Here is a 15,863-nt window from a genome sequence, read left to right on the forward strand (position 1 = left end):
TTATGTAGTTGTGTGGGACAGCCATATGTTCAGATCATGCCTATGATTTCAGAGTTCAACAAAGCCAACAACTGCTTCATGTGTGCCACTGATAAAGAACCTGGATGTGGCCCAAAGACTGACTGGCTTAGTAACTTTATTTAACATGTTTATAATCTTTTGACAACAGTGACGGCATGTAAGACAATTTATGATATAACACAATGGATGGCTAATTCGTCATTCGTCATACATTGATGATATTATTTATAACGTGTTACGCTTTGTTTTGATTGAATGTTTTGCATGCCAACGCTGGTTCCATGTGCTGTAACTAGGAATGAAGACAAAAGAGTTCAACAGAGTAAAGAACACAAACAGAAAGTGCTGTCTTTGTTGTTGAAAATGTCTGCTATACTCCATCCACACTGAAGAGGCTCTGAAATGTACATCAACCAGGGGTAAAGAGAAAGTTAACACTGAAATGTTTCATACATAATTGAAGTTAAGTGTCTGTTGACATGTTGGAAAAGATGAAAGGTCTACAATTTGTTTAATTTGTCAGCATTACATTTTTATTCATTGATTTAATGGCCACTATTACTGTGGTTACATGTTCATATGTATTGACCAGCAAACCCACAAGAGGGCGTTGTGCCAACCAAAGTAATATCTCAAAGATCGAATCTCGAAAACGCTGCTACAACCACAATATTTGCTACTAGGCTAATTGCTGTCAAACTAATGTACCATTTCAACTCAGTCAATTCTGGAAGTGAACTGATATTCCTATTTAAAAATGCATAAACAAAGAATTATGGCATTTAGGATTTCAGTTTAAATATCCCATCTCACACCTTCGCAGGTTTACTGCCTACATTCCACTGTCATCCATAAGCAGAGCAGGTACTTTATATTACAGTAATAGAACGTTTGTTTACAGGACGTTTCAGATCTGAAATGTCATCACATGACTCATTTACATAAGAAGTTTAATGCATTCAACTTTCCTCAAGTATGCTATATTACAGTGTCTTCCAAATGAATTTGTCTTACAGTAAATGTAGTACCCATCCATCGATAAATGTAGATACTGGTTCACACATACTATATAAGGACATATTTAACCTGTGAAGGGTTAGTAAGCACAAAGTACATACAGCACAGATGGACACAAAAGATCACCTGCTAACATCACTACAACGCCAATAACCTTGGAACCCAGAACCAATGTATGTCACAAGATTATATCACCTATTACTCACTTCAAGTATAATATATCACCCATCTCAGTAGCCACGGTACAACAAACTTTTCAAATATCAGAGTTAAAATGTTTGAACACAAAGGTAGAAAAATATGGCAAATATAAAAGGTTTCAAATATTTACATTCTACTAAAATTGGGGTGTGAGGTTTTTCCTGTCCACATGATCGGACCAGGAAAACTTCAGGTCCTATACATTCCTAGTCCGGTCACGTGGTCAGGGAAAACTCCAGGCCCTAGTTATAACGTCTTATAAAATCGCTTTTATCTTCAGCAGTGATCCGTCATGATGGGGTGACGCTCATGACACAGGCATCTCTCATGGCAGACCTGGCAGTCCTCACCGATTCAGTCTCTCTCTGCAAATCCTTCAGTCTCTTCTCCATTTCTGAACAAAGGAAAAGAAACAGGGCATTAGGGTGAAATTCATTCTCTGGGCACTGTGTCTGCCTACTGGCCAGTGCTGAGGTCAAAATGCATGCGGGTGTTACCGATCAGAGCACGACGGGTCTCCTGCATTCCATAACTGTGTTAGCCCACTGAGCTTAAGTCTAAGCATTAGCTCGGGGAGCTAACGTAGGTCTTCTGGTGTCAGGCAAGGTTATTCGTGCTTCTGAACCAGAATTCCTATATGAGGAACTAACTTATGGGGGGACTTTATTCCACGCACCACAAAGAGAGTGTATTCTGCACTTTATGTGGATGTTTAAACACTTTACCTTGGTCTCTCTTTGCAAAGATCTCTGGCAGCATCCCAGAGGCCTCCAGCACTTTCAGGTGAGGTTGAAATCTGTGGACACAGGATATTTTGTTAATATCTATACTGCCAAAAATGTTTTGTTTTTTTAAAATATTATATTACAAGCTCAGTTTCACAATGGACAACAGTACAGTTGACAAGTGCACTTTGAAAAAGTGCAAACCGTTTCCCAGTCCCAATTCAATAACATTGTTTTGCAAATGCTATTCATAATTGCATGCTCCGGTTTAGTTAGTCAACACTACAGTCCCCATCCAATGTATTTAATAGTAGTCTATTGTATTATTCTGTCTCACCTTCTTCGCTGGCCTGCTGGGATGAAATCCTCTCAGTGATAGTGTTGAGGCGGGAGGCAAACTCAGAGAAGATGAACTGTGTGCAGCCTGCCTGGTGGCACTTCCTGAAGAACTGTGCAGCTGGACTCATACTGGACCCAAAACCAGACGAGCCAGGAGGCCCAGGATCCCTAGGTGACCCAGAACCACAGCTGGAGTCTGGGGAAAGAACTGAGTTGACTCCTGATAAGTGCACATTGGATATGTAGACAGGTTGACCTATCCCAGTCCAAACACACCTAATATGATGGTCCTTTATTCTTCTTCTGTTATAATAGACATGCACACAAACTTACCGTTTTGGTCAGGGAGAAGGGGGTCCAGTTGTTCCACTTTGATGATGGACAGATGGCTCTTGGAGCACTGCACAGAGAAAAGGGGTTTGAGTAGAAGAAAAGAGCAAAATGTACTGTAGCTAAATACAAGTGTGAAAGAGGTAGGAGACAGCAAAAAAACAACCTGCTCATTCGATCACTAATTTGCGTTAAGTACCAACTCACCTCCCCATTGTCATTCTTAAATGTTGGTCCCTCCAGTCCATACTGAAACTCAAACTGCTCTGCAGCCCCGTCTACAGCATAAAAACAAGAATATTGTGAGTAACATAACCACAGGGTTCGTCCTATGAGACCATCTGAAAGTTGACATAAGTGACTATACAGGACATCTTGGATTGAAACTGATACAACAACCTTCTGTCATGGCTACCTCTGAAGTATTGGGATCTTGCCTGGGGGAAGTTAGAAACACAGAAATACAATGTTAACAAACCATTAGAACACTGAAGAACAGTCTTGCAAAGGCTTGGCCATTTTTTACTGTAAAAAGCAAACTTTTATATGAAAAATATATAACCTATAGTCTGTCATAACAGACACAGTTTGGTTCTGGGCTCTGAGATGATCTAATACAGTGGGCTAGGGCTGGGCGATATGGCCAAAATTTCATATCCCGATAACAATACATATCACGATACAGCACATCTTCTGTAAATTCAATTAATAGTTTATATAAAATTACCACATGTAAAGGCCTATTTCTTATTACATTTTGATTTACTCAACAAATAAAATGGTACTTAATCATATTTATTATTTCTCCGTTTATTTAGAACCTTTGTGCAAATTTTCAATTAAGTATGTAATAAGATATTGATGAATAAAATCTAAAAAAAGTTCAACTATAGTTGCAAACAATAATTATAGGCCTAAAATGTACAGTTATAGGCCTAATGTACAGTTGAAGTCGGAAGTTCACATACACCTTAACTGAGTTTTAAATAAATTTGGCTTTCACAATTCCTGACATTTAATCCTAGTGAAACTTCCCTGTCTTAGGTCAGTTAGGATCACCACTTTATTTTAAGAATGTGAAATGTCAGAATAATAGAGAGAATGATTTATTTCAGGTTTTATTTCTTTAATCAAATTCCCAGTGGGTCAGAAGTTTACATACACTCAATTAGTATTTGGTAGAATTGTCTTTAAATTGTTTAACTTGGGTCAAACGTTTCGGGTAGCCTTCCACAAGCTTCCCACAATAAGTTGGGTGAATTTTGGCCCATGCCTCCTGACAGCTGGTGTAACTGAGTCAGGTTTGTAGGCCTCCTTGCTCGCACACACATTTTCTATAGGATGAGGTCAGGGCTTTGTGATGGCCACTCCAATACCTTGACTTTGTTGTCCTTAAGCCATTTTGCCACAACTTTGGAATTATGCTTGTGGTCATTGTCCATTTGGAAGACCCATTTGCGACCAAGCTTCAACTTCCTGACCGATGTCTTGAGATGTTGCTTCAATATATCCACGTAATTTTCATTCTCATCATGCCATCTATTTTGTAAAGTGCACCAGTCCCTCCTGCAGCAAAGCACCCCCACAACATGATGCTGCCACCCCTGTGCTTCACGGTCGGGATGGTGTTCTTCGGCTTGCAAGCCTCCCCCTTTTTCCTCTAAATATAACGATGGTCATTATGGCCAAACAGTTCTATTTTTGTTTCATCAGACCAGAGGACATTTCATAAAAAAGTACAATCTTTGTCCCCATGTGCAGTTGCAAACCGTAGTCTGGCTTTTTTATGGCGGTTTTGGAGCAGTGGCTTCTTCCTTGCTAAGCGGCCTTTCAGGTTATGTCGAAATAGAACTCGTTTTACTGTTGATATAGATACTTTTGTACCCGTTTCCTCCAGCATCTTTACAAGGTCCTTTGCTGTTGTTCTGGGATTGATTTGCACTTTTTGCACCAAAGTACGATCTCTAGGAGACAGAACGTGTCTCCTTCCTGAGCAGTATGACGGCTGCATGGTCCCATGGTGTTTATACTTGTGTGCTATTGTTTGTACAGATGAACGTGGTACCATCAGGCGTTTGGAAATTGCTCCCAAGGATGAACCAGACTTGTGGAGGTCTACATTTTTTTTTTCCTGAGGTCTTGACTGATTTCTTTTGATTTTCCCAAGATGTCAAGCAAAGAGACAGTGAGTTTGAAGGTAGGCCTTGAAATACATCCACAGGAACACCTCCAATTGACTCAAATTATGTAAATCATCCTATCAGAAGCTTCTAAAGCCATGACATAATTTTCTGGAATTTTCCAAGCTGTTTAAAGGCACAGTCAACCTAGTGTATGTAAACTTCTGACCCAGTGGAATTGTGATACAGTGAATAAGTGAAATAATCTGTCTGTAAACAATTGTTGGAAGAATGACATGTGTCATGCACAAAGTAGATGTCCTACCTGACTTGCCAAAACTATAGTTTGTTAACAAGACATTTGTGGAGTGGTTGAAAAACTAGTTTTAATGACACCAACCTAAGTGTATGTAAACTTCCCACTTCAACTGCATGTATATTTTTTTTGGGGGGGGGGGGGCTTGCCTGTTTTGCATGTTATTTTGGCATTAATACGTGTCACATATCAATTTGCATTTGGTACCTTGGGTCGAGTGTTAGCACAAACTCATGAAACCCCCGTTTCTCCACCGTGTAAATTGGGGCCATGTCTTTGCAGACGTAAGTTGTAATGGCAGCTGTTGTCTCCTTCCATCTTCGTGATTCTTTGCCATATGGTGTGCCGCGGGCAAAAGCCTCTTGCAACATTTGAGTCGGGGGTTTGTTTTGAGCACTCGACTGTACTTTTTGGGGTCTCATCCGTAGACTCTCTCCATACTGTTTCACATGATTCTTGCGTAGGTGTTAAAAGAGGTTAGTGGTGTTTGAGCTTGTTGTCGGGACCGGCCTGCGGCATATTTTGCAGACGACGGTTTTCTGGTCCGTGTCAGACTTTTCATACCCAAACCACGTCCATGCGACCTAAGTTGCCCCACTTTTAGGTACGAGCTTTTAGGTATGAGCTCTTTAGGTACGTTCTCTGTGTCATGTTCACTCTCCTGCATGTTTGTTTGGGTTGCAAATTTCCTTCCACACGGCCCACAAAGCGTCGTCCAATTCACAAAAAATATTGCCATAAAGAGTGTGATTTGCGACAACGAAATAAACGATAAGAGCATAATATGTAACGATAACACGTTTTCTATCGTCACACAATATATATTGTCATATCGCCCAGCCCTACAGTGGGCCTATATAAAAGTGTCACCAATGTTATCTTCCAATATACATGATACCCACTTTGACATCCCAGTCTTGGTGAGATGCTCATCCTCCTCCTCATCTTCCTCTTCTTCATATGTGCTCTTAGACATGGTCTTCTCTGCCTTTATTGCGGCTTCTCTTTTTAACTTTAATGTCTGAAGAAAAACAATTCATACCACAAAACCATAAAAAAACATCATGATATGTCACATTTCAATAAGATTTGCAATTACCATTAACTTCTCTAGGGTAGGGGGCAGTATTTTGACATCCGGATGAAAGGCGTGCCTGTAGTAAACTGCCTGCTACTCAAGCTCAGAAGGTAGGATATGCATATTATTAGTAGATTTGGATAGAAAACACTCTGAAGTTTCTAAAACTGTTTGAATGATGTCTGTGAGTATAACAGAACTCATATGGCAGGCAAAAACCTGAGAAAAATCCAACCAGGAGGTGTGGAAATCTGAAGTTGTAGTTTTTCAAGTGATTGCCTATACAGTAAACAGTGACTTAGGGTTAATTTTGTACTTCCTAAGGCTTCCACTAGATGTCAACAGTCTTTAGAACCTTGTTTCATACTTCTACTGTTACTGGGGAGAGAATAAGAGCTGACTCAACAAGTGGACTGCCTGAGGCCAATGAGTTATTTACTGCGGGTCACGCAGGCGCGCCGTTCCTTCTTTTTCCTCTGTAATGAATACGCTATTGTCCGGTTGGAATATTATCGAATATTTATGATAAAAAGAGCCTAAGGATTGATTGTAAACATCGTTTGACATGTTTCTACGAGCGGTAATGGAGCTTTTTGACTTTTCGTCTACGGTTTTGTGCTTGCGCATTTGGAATAGTGATCTGAATGCGCGAACAAATGGAGGTATTTGGACATAAATATGGAGTTTATGGAACAAAACGAACATTTGATGTGGGAGTCCTGGGAGTGCATTCCGATGAAGATCAGCAAAGGTAAGTGAAGATTTATAATACTATTTCTGAGTTTTGTTGACTCCAGAACTTGGCGGGTAACTGTATAGCTTGCTTTGATGGCTGAGCTCTGTACTCAGAATATTGAACAATGTGCTTTCGCCGTAAAGCTATTTTGAAATCTGACACAGCGGTTGCATTAAGGAGAAGTGTATCTATAATTCTTTCAATAACTGTTGTAAATTTTATCAACGTTTATGATGAGTATTTTTGTAAAATGATGTGCTCATTCACCGGAGGTTTGGAGGCTAAACATTTTCTGAACATCACGAGCCAATGTAAAATGTTTTTTGGGATATAAATATGAACTTTATCGAACAAAACATACATGTATTGTGTAACATTGAGTCCTGGGAGTGTCATCTGAAGAAGATCGTCAAAGGTTAGTGATTCATTTTAGCTGTATTTCTGTTTTTTGTGAAGCCTCTCCTTGCTTGGAAAATGGCTGTGTGGTTTTTCTTGTGAAGTTGATGTCCTAACATAATCTAATGTTATGCTTTCGCTGTAATGCCTTTTTGAAATCGGACAATGTGGTTGGATTAACGAGAAGATTATCTTTTAAATGGTGTATAATAGTTGTATGTTTCAGAAAATTTAATTATGAGATTTTTGCTGTTTTGTATTGCGCGCCCTGCTATTACATTGGCTGTTGGCGAGGGGTTCCGCTGAATTTATGCAGGACATAATATTTCCTCCACCAGATGTATACCAAAACAAGTGGTGGAGCTGCTATTTAGGTTTTTTTTATTGAGTCTTTACATTTTACATGTTGTCCCTGTAGTAGTCTATTTGTTGGGTAGTTTTATAGACTGTCATTAACAGTATTAATATTCAATGGACAAAATAACATGTAGTGGATAATAATAACAGCCCTCTACTTTACCCTGGTGGTCGTTTCTGATTTCCCATCTAGAGCTGGCGCTATGATGGCTGGGTGCTTGTATTTGATGTGGTTTAACATGCTGTCAGTGCTGCCGTTGTTGTATTTGAGTACTGCTTTGCATAACCGACATGTACATGTATCAACGCCCTTTCTGGTGAAATACTTCCAAACCGTGATACTTTTAGCGCGTCTCTTCCTATTTATGCTCTATGGTCTCTCTACAGTCAAAGCCTTTTCCTTCAGATCTATGCTGGACTAGCCAAATTAGCAAACTACAAGTTTGATAATACTGCTAATAAAAACGTTTTATTTCATCGCACTGTTTTATCAAAGGTGTGTTGGCCTGTTACGTTTCGCAACGAAAGCCATTTACTTCAAATGGAAAACACTTTGCAAGGAAAAACAATTTAATGTAGGTCACTTCACGTTTGCTTCCTAGAGTTAACGCTGAATGGGTTTCTTTGCGAAACGTTTTGCAATGGTTTGCGACTAATGAATGCACCCCAGAATATCAAACGATAAAGCAACACAACCGGCGCTTATTTGAGACTGGCTTCTAATGTACAAATATTTTGAGCAATATTTTTTTTAAAGACTACCACACTGTTGTGACCAGTATAAACATGAATCCGTCTCAGATCAGGGGTGTATTCATCAGTCCAGCAGTTGCTAAACAGAACCTTTGTTGGAACTAAAACGAGAGTTCCTATTGGACATATTCCGGTAGGTCCCGCCCAGTTTCGTTCCGTTTAAGCAATGTTTTGCAACAGAATTTGCGCAATGAATAGCCCCAGACTTGCAAAGACTAGCCTCCAGCTACTCGCTAACCTTTTTCCTCCCCCCACCTTGCAGTCTCGCCCTCTTCTGATCCACCTCAGACAAACGTTGAAGTTCGACTTTTTGACTTCGCCATTCTCTTACTCGTTTTGGATCAATTCCAAAATGCCTTGCTGTTGCCTCGCCCGAATTTTGCTCTGTGAATTTAATCACTGCTAGCTTGAATTTGATGTCGTATTTTCTTCTTGGTGGCGCCATGGCAAGCAACATGACAGATCCTTTTTTTTATGTATATCACATGACATGGTAACCTTGTAAACAATTAATTTGGATGGGGCGTTTATTTGAAACAGGCGTTTATTTGCTGAAATGTGTGCCGATGCCTGGCTATTAAAAAGGGACAGGCGGCTATTTGAGACTCGGCATTTAATTGAAAATGTACATAACTGCTAACCAAAACAGCATTTTCCGGTTAGCATAATAAACGGAAATCCACGAATCCGTTTAGCTAAATGTGCGCATTCAATCGGTTGATTCGTCATGAATACATGTAGCCGAACTCAGTTCTTTATTGATTGTCACTCAAATGTAGCAACGTCATGAAGTTTGTATTTTGTTCTCACTCGTTTTAATACCCGTCTCTGACGCTTCAACATCTATAGCTCCATTGCTTTTGTCTGTGGAGGTCTCGAATTATTTGTTTAAATAGAGCCCTTTCGGAGGTCCAGTTTACCTGATGCCGAGACTAAATGCCTTTTCATGCCACTGGTGCAACGTCCTTTACATCTGATATTCCGGTCGCAGTGTTTACATTTAGCCTGAGAAGCTTCTATTCTGTCGAAGCTGTGCTACACAGCTGAACCAACGCCGGGTGAACTTGCTGTTGACATTTTGAGAATGAATGGAACCAATGGACAACCAAACTAGAGAATCTTACAACTGACCAGACCAGCAGAGTAGCCTGGTTCCTCACCAAAAGAGTTTTCAGCGATCCTCTGCTCTGACAAAATATAGGCAATTTACTGTATTAACTGCATTTGGGGTTAAAACAAATGTGAGGCACGCGTTGAAATGGCAACCTCGTGAAGAATACATATGGTACAAGCTGAGGGGAGACCAGTCCAGATATCACACTTTCACACGAATTTGCTTTGGTAGTCGGCTAAGAGTTAAATAAAACACTTACAGGAGCCTTACCTCTAACGGCAGCCATCAGCTCTCGCTGTGTTTTGATATGTCTTAACGACAGATGATGGATCCTTTCTAAATGGTTTAACATGGATGTTGTGCCCACTCGTCCGCTTCAGAACAGCCGCACACAGCTTACATGTCACACTTTCGGACGAAATTTCGGTGAAATATTTCCAGGTGTGACTTTTTTTACGGTCTCTGATTCTACTTTCCATATCTCACAACTACAGCTTCTCAGTCTGTGATTAGCTATTGGAATGATATTCTGCGCTTCCTCGGCTGAACGTGCTGTACCGAGCTAGCAGTCTGGAATCCTGACTATTTACTCGCGCATGCGCGATGATTAAAGACGAAAGTCTTCACCACTCCACAGCCACAGTTTACAAATGCACAATGTGACTATAAAATCAACCATTTCACTTCACAATAGCCCACATATTTTAATTCTCACATGCACATAAACACCATGTCTGCCACACGCCAGAGTACATTTCTGCATAATTCTCCACAAACGGATCTATCGGGACCCGACTGCAAACCGCCTTTAGGAAAGAGTGCTACCCCAACCCGAATCGCACCCTGACCCGAGTGAACTATCCTTGTCCTTCATAGGGCACTGGGCTCCTTGTTCTACACTACAGTCGGCGGCTGGGCAGTCAATCAATATCCGTCTTACCGTGCATCTCCCAATGTGTTTTTTCAAGCTGGAAGTGCCCGTTCTTTGACTGTCATAGGCTAACACCCGCTTGCACTTTTTGCATGCGGCGAATCCATCCACAAGTTGTTTGTCAGCGTTAACGATTACTCCAAAATGATTCCATACATTTGATTTGACATTTGCCAGGTTTTTCACGATTCTGAGCTCCCTACTTTGATTTTTTTGGGTCAAATTCTGATTTTCCGTGGTATGCTTTTTGCTTTCCATTTTTTCCCTCTATCTTATATCTGGTTGTGCGGGTATAGAGGTTGTTGCTTTGGGTAGGCCTAGTCGATGTCACTATCTGCACAACCTGTGCTAGCTAGTTGGGTATAGGCAGACTGAAATTTAGCCAGCAGATCCACCCGCTTGCTTAGGCTCAGCTGTGGATCTATGACTAGGGTCAGACAGACTTTGTGTAGATTAAGACAGGGTTTCCCAAACTAGTCCAGGGATGAGAAATGCCTCAAACTGACTGTTACACAGAGATCTTCTCGGTGTAACAGTTGGGATAATGGGACAATTTGGAGTACAACACATTTCTTATCCTTGGATTGAGGAATGTTTTCAGAGATGGCTCTGCATGTCTTACAGGAAGCCTGTCTGACCCTAGTGTAATTGTAAGCAAGCAGGTTGGAACTGCTGGCTAGCTGCACTATAGCAAAGAACAGAGCTTTTCATTTTTATTTAACCAGGCAAGTCAGTTAAGAACAAATTCTTATTTACAATGACTGCCTAGGAATACTGGGTTAACTGCCTTGTTCAGGGGCAGAACAACAGATGTCTACCTTGTCAGCTCAGGGATTCGATCTAGCAACTTTTCGGTTACTGGCCCAACGCTCTAACCACTAGGCTACCTGCCACCCCACTGTAGGCAGTCTGAAATGACATTTACAAACAATACAAGATATTATTTTATTAGGCTACCCAACCCGATACAGGAAATACACACACACACACAGAGAATTACCTGTACCACAAGTCCTTTAATATAAAAAACAGATTCACAACTGCTGACTGAAAGAGAATTTCTGATTTCATAAAGAAAATAGTGAGTTAAAACAATATCTACATAAAAAAATATGATTGCTTTACAATAAATAAGTTATGACTATACACTGAGTTATTCACAAAACTAGGAAAGTTCACAGTACACATGGAGAAGACACCTGCAATGACCAAAGTCACGTTTAATAGATGTCTGAACAGAGAGCCGGTGAAATGGATGAAAAGGGGATCTCATAATAAAGTCGTTTGACGAGGACAGAGGAAACAGTGATACTGTGACTGCTCTGTCTGAACCATATACAAAACTAATGTTGCAGGACAGGGTAGGCTATGAGAACAAGGAGGAGGGAGAGAGAAAGACTAGAGAGAGATTACATTATAAGGATAGACGGACACAGAAAAACATCTTTATCACAGTACATAACAAGAGTCATTCCCTTCCCTCTTTTCAAATAAACAGTAACTCCTCACTCTCCAAGAGGCAATAAGATAGTCACAGGCCTACCAAAGCTCATATTGGTTACTTATATGGTCACCAGTTGAGGTGACTGGTAGAACTTACATAGCAACAATCTGAAAAGCTACACATGGTATACTTTTCAATCATAATCTTTCTTATTTACAATATATTTAAAAAAAAAATACAGTCTTGTCTATTTGTAGACAATCAAGGGGACCATGATGCAGACCAACAGCATTGTGACTTACAGTAACTTACTTATAGGCTTACAGTACAACAAAAAGGGCTCAACCCGATCCATCTCCACCACTCTATGGCAGATGGGGTCGCTATGTCAGTGACACCTGATCAGGTTAATCTTAGAATTCATAACAAAATGGTATTATATTTCTATGGGTTATGTCAGGTTCCATCTTGTCCATAGCATTTTGTCTGTTGTAGTGCTACTAATACTGGCCGCCCGAGGTCTGCTTGCATAGCTGAGGGTTAGGTCTAGGATCAGCTCACCCAACCCCCAATCCTAACCTTGACAATTTTATGAAGGATAAATGCAAAATGCCGAACTGACCTAAGATTAGTGTCTATGGGTAGCTGCTGCCCACCTACACTACACTGTGTCTCTTCAACTACACAAGGGCGCTGGAGCCCATTCTCTAGTCAATGATATTTGATGAAGTCTATTGTTGGCATCTTCTTGAAGTTGCTGACCAGTATCCTAATAGAGGGGCTTGCCTCTGGATAAGGTGGGTGAAGTTGTGTTTAGGGTGGGGGGGAGAATGTGCTGTCTTGCTGGGGGAGCCACCAGCTGGTGCTGTTGGGTTGGGGTCTGGAGACAAAGGGTCTGGGGTGGCCTGATGGGGCCAGGGAAGGGTGGAGGGTTCAGGGCTTGATGTCAGAGAAGCTGGTGTAGGTCTCACAGCAGCTGGATGAAGTGCTGAGGTTCCCTGAGCCACTGCCCTCTGGAATACACACAGGCATACACAGGGAGACCAGAGGTTAGGAGATGGTTAAGGAGATATATATATATATACACACACACACACACACATACACCCCTCCACATAATTCTACATGGAGAGGGGGTTTTACCTGAGCTGGTGAGAGACTGGCAGGACTTGGACTCTCCAATCAGGGTGAGAATGTTGGCTGCAGTCACCCAGCCCTCCTGCTTGGTCTTCAAGTTCTTCACAAACCTGCACCAACACAGAAACACACACAACCCCTTGACCACCACCTTGCCCCAACTCAACACTGCTCAGATTTGAATACTGGGTCATATCATAAGGCACAGAAAAAAGAAACTGCAACAGGGACAGGCTACCCAAAATTGTCCGATAAGAATAGCTTATTTTTGTTTCCTGTTTCAAAATGTTGTGTTACGTTTCACTATGGCAGGTCTCTCTTGTTCCTGGAGAGCTACAGTCCTGTAGGTTTTCACTCTGACTAACCTAGCACACCTGATTCTAATAATTAGCTGGTTGATAACATTAATCATGTTAGTTACAACTGGGGTTGGGAGCAAAAACCTAGGGGAGGGTAGCTCTCCAAGAACAGGGTTGGAGAAACCTGAACTATGGTTTTCCCTATAGAATATGACTGTGTTGGAATAGGTTCTGACTGTTAAAGTGTGAAACCAATCAAGTGTAAGGGTGTCAAGGTAATATTCTCACCACTGTCCGTCATCTCCCTCCTTGATCAGCTGCACCGTTTCACCACTCTTGACTGACAGGTCCTGGCCTTCTCCCTTCTCATAGTCAGACACCACTCTGTACTTCCCTGCACACTGTGCACAGTCAATATATGGTGTTAGATTGTATGTATGATTGTAAACAATACTTTTTTGTAACTGTTTCTACGTGGAGCCACATCCCAGCTTGGAGTGGATGAGTATCCTCACGCACGCACACTCACTAGTTTCTTTCCCCCCTCGTCCTCGGGGTCTGAGTTCAGGGGCTCTTCAGGGCTAGAGTAGCCATCATTCTCCTCATTGGCGTCCAATGAGAGAGAGCCCTTGGTCCATCCTAGAGGAGGGAGAAAGGGTACATAAGAATTTGGTGTCTTGTGTAGCCTGAAACACACACTCGCTCAGTCGCACACACACACACGAGGGGACCGGGGGACATTGAGAGTAGGCATTTCAGCAACCTGTTAGACCAGACACGGTCAGTGACAGGGTGGACGGCAATCAGAAGGAACAGGACCAAGTTGAATGGAGTGAAACTACAGTAATCGTGTGGACCATTCAGAACCACAACACTACTCAGCAATAAGGAGCGTGACATTTTTTGGGATAAATATATCAACATAAGCATTTAGGTGGTCATGTGTATCCACACACTCAGGCAAGGGAACACAGTGTGCAGGGAGTGAGAGGGGCAAATCTCTCAGTGAAATTCGGCAGCCATTATGTGATCACCAAACATCTTAATCCAGTCTAAACCAGTCTAAACCAGTCCAGTCCAGTTGAGTGCTGTACGGTACCTCCTCTTGGCCTGTAAGAGACTCGAGGTGCTGAACCACCTGACTCTGCCCAGGTAGAGGTGAGCGTGAGGGCCTGGGTCTGAGAGAAAGATACATTACGACCCTATTGAAACATGGTCAAAGAGATTGACCACAGGCAAACGTGCTCAACCACAATGAATGACCGACCATGGTAACTGTGACTCCGGTTGCCTGTCAGTCAACACAGCGTATTATACATTCCCTGATGAACCACATTTCTCTCCTCAGACAGAAACCGCTGTCTGTAAATCAATACATCCTGACCAACCACAGATGAAATGATCGAATGCAGCGACCATGGTCGACCACAGATACAGTGACTAGGGTCATTATGGGAAGACGTACCTCTAAAGCCGAACGGAGTAGGATCACTCTTTATCTCATGGCGTTTGGTTTTATGGTCAGGGCTTGTGGGAGATCCTAGCCATCACAGGAAGACAGGAGTAAAAGAGCAAAAGAGAGGAGGAGGAAGAGATTGAAGAGGAGCAGCAAAACCCTAAAATAAGACAAATATTAGTAGTAACATATCTTGGAAGTGGAAGTTAAAGTAAGCGCAGACAAAGAATGAAGAGAGCAGAGGACATTGAAAGGAGCACCACAAACTGTATGTTCTAATTGTATGTTGTTCTCTGTACGAACATTGTCATCCTACAGCACACAATACTCAGACAGACTACAGGGGTGAAAAACACATACAGGGTCCCTGAAGCAGTCTATTCACTATCAGCTACAGTACAACTCTAATTGGTCGTCACTTTAGCAAGCGTTTCCCCAACTCTGGTCCTCAAGTACCCCAACGGTACACATTTTCGTTGTAGCCCCGGACAAACACACCTCATTCAACTCTTCAAGGGCTTGATGATTAGTTGACAAGTTGAATCAGCTGTGCTCTGGGCTACGATAAAAATCTGTACTGTAGGGGTACCCGAGGACTGGAGTTGGGAAACACTGACTTAAGCTATGGGACAAAATTACCTCTGTAGATTCTAATCTATGGTCACTTTAGCTAAATTGTCAGGTACCTGATGGAGAGAAGGGAATCCTGGGTAAAGTTAAGCTTTTATTGTCAGGAGGCGAGAGGTCTGTGGAAGGAAGCATGCCATGTTTTATCCTGTAGTAGTAGTAGTAGTAGTAGTAGTAAGCTACAGTGCTGACATATAGTAACAATGTATATGATTACTATGGCAACCCCTGTTGGCCAGCTAGGGCTGTTACCTTTGTTGATGTTGCTGAAGCCCTGCAAGGTAAAACGCTTTTTAGCCAATGCTGCTCTGTCTGAGGTAGGACTGGTCGCTGCTTCTTCTGGGCCAGGAGAAGGAGAGGAGCAGGGGAGAGAAGGAAGGAGGGAGAGGCGAGTGGGATGAGAAAGAGGAGAGCGACAGGGAGAGGTGTGTGAGGCATAAAAGAAGGAAGGGATGGAGAGAAGGAA

The sequence above is a fragment of the Salmo trutta genome, chromosome 20 (assembly GCF_901001165.1).
Source record: "Salmo trutta chromosome 20, fSalTru1.1, whole genome shotgun sequence".
Lineage (NCBI taxonomy): Eukaryota > Metazoa > Chordata > Actinopteri > Salmoniformes > Salmonidae > Salmo > Salmo trutta.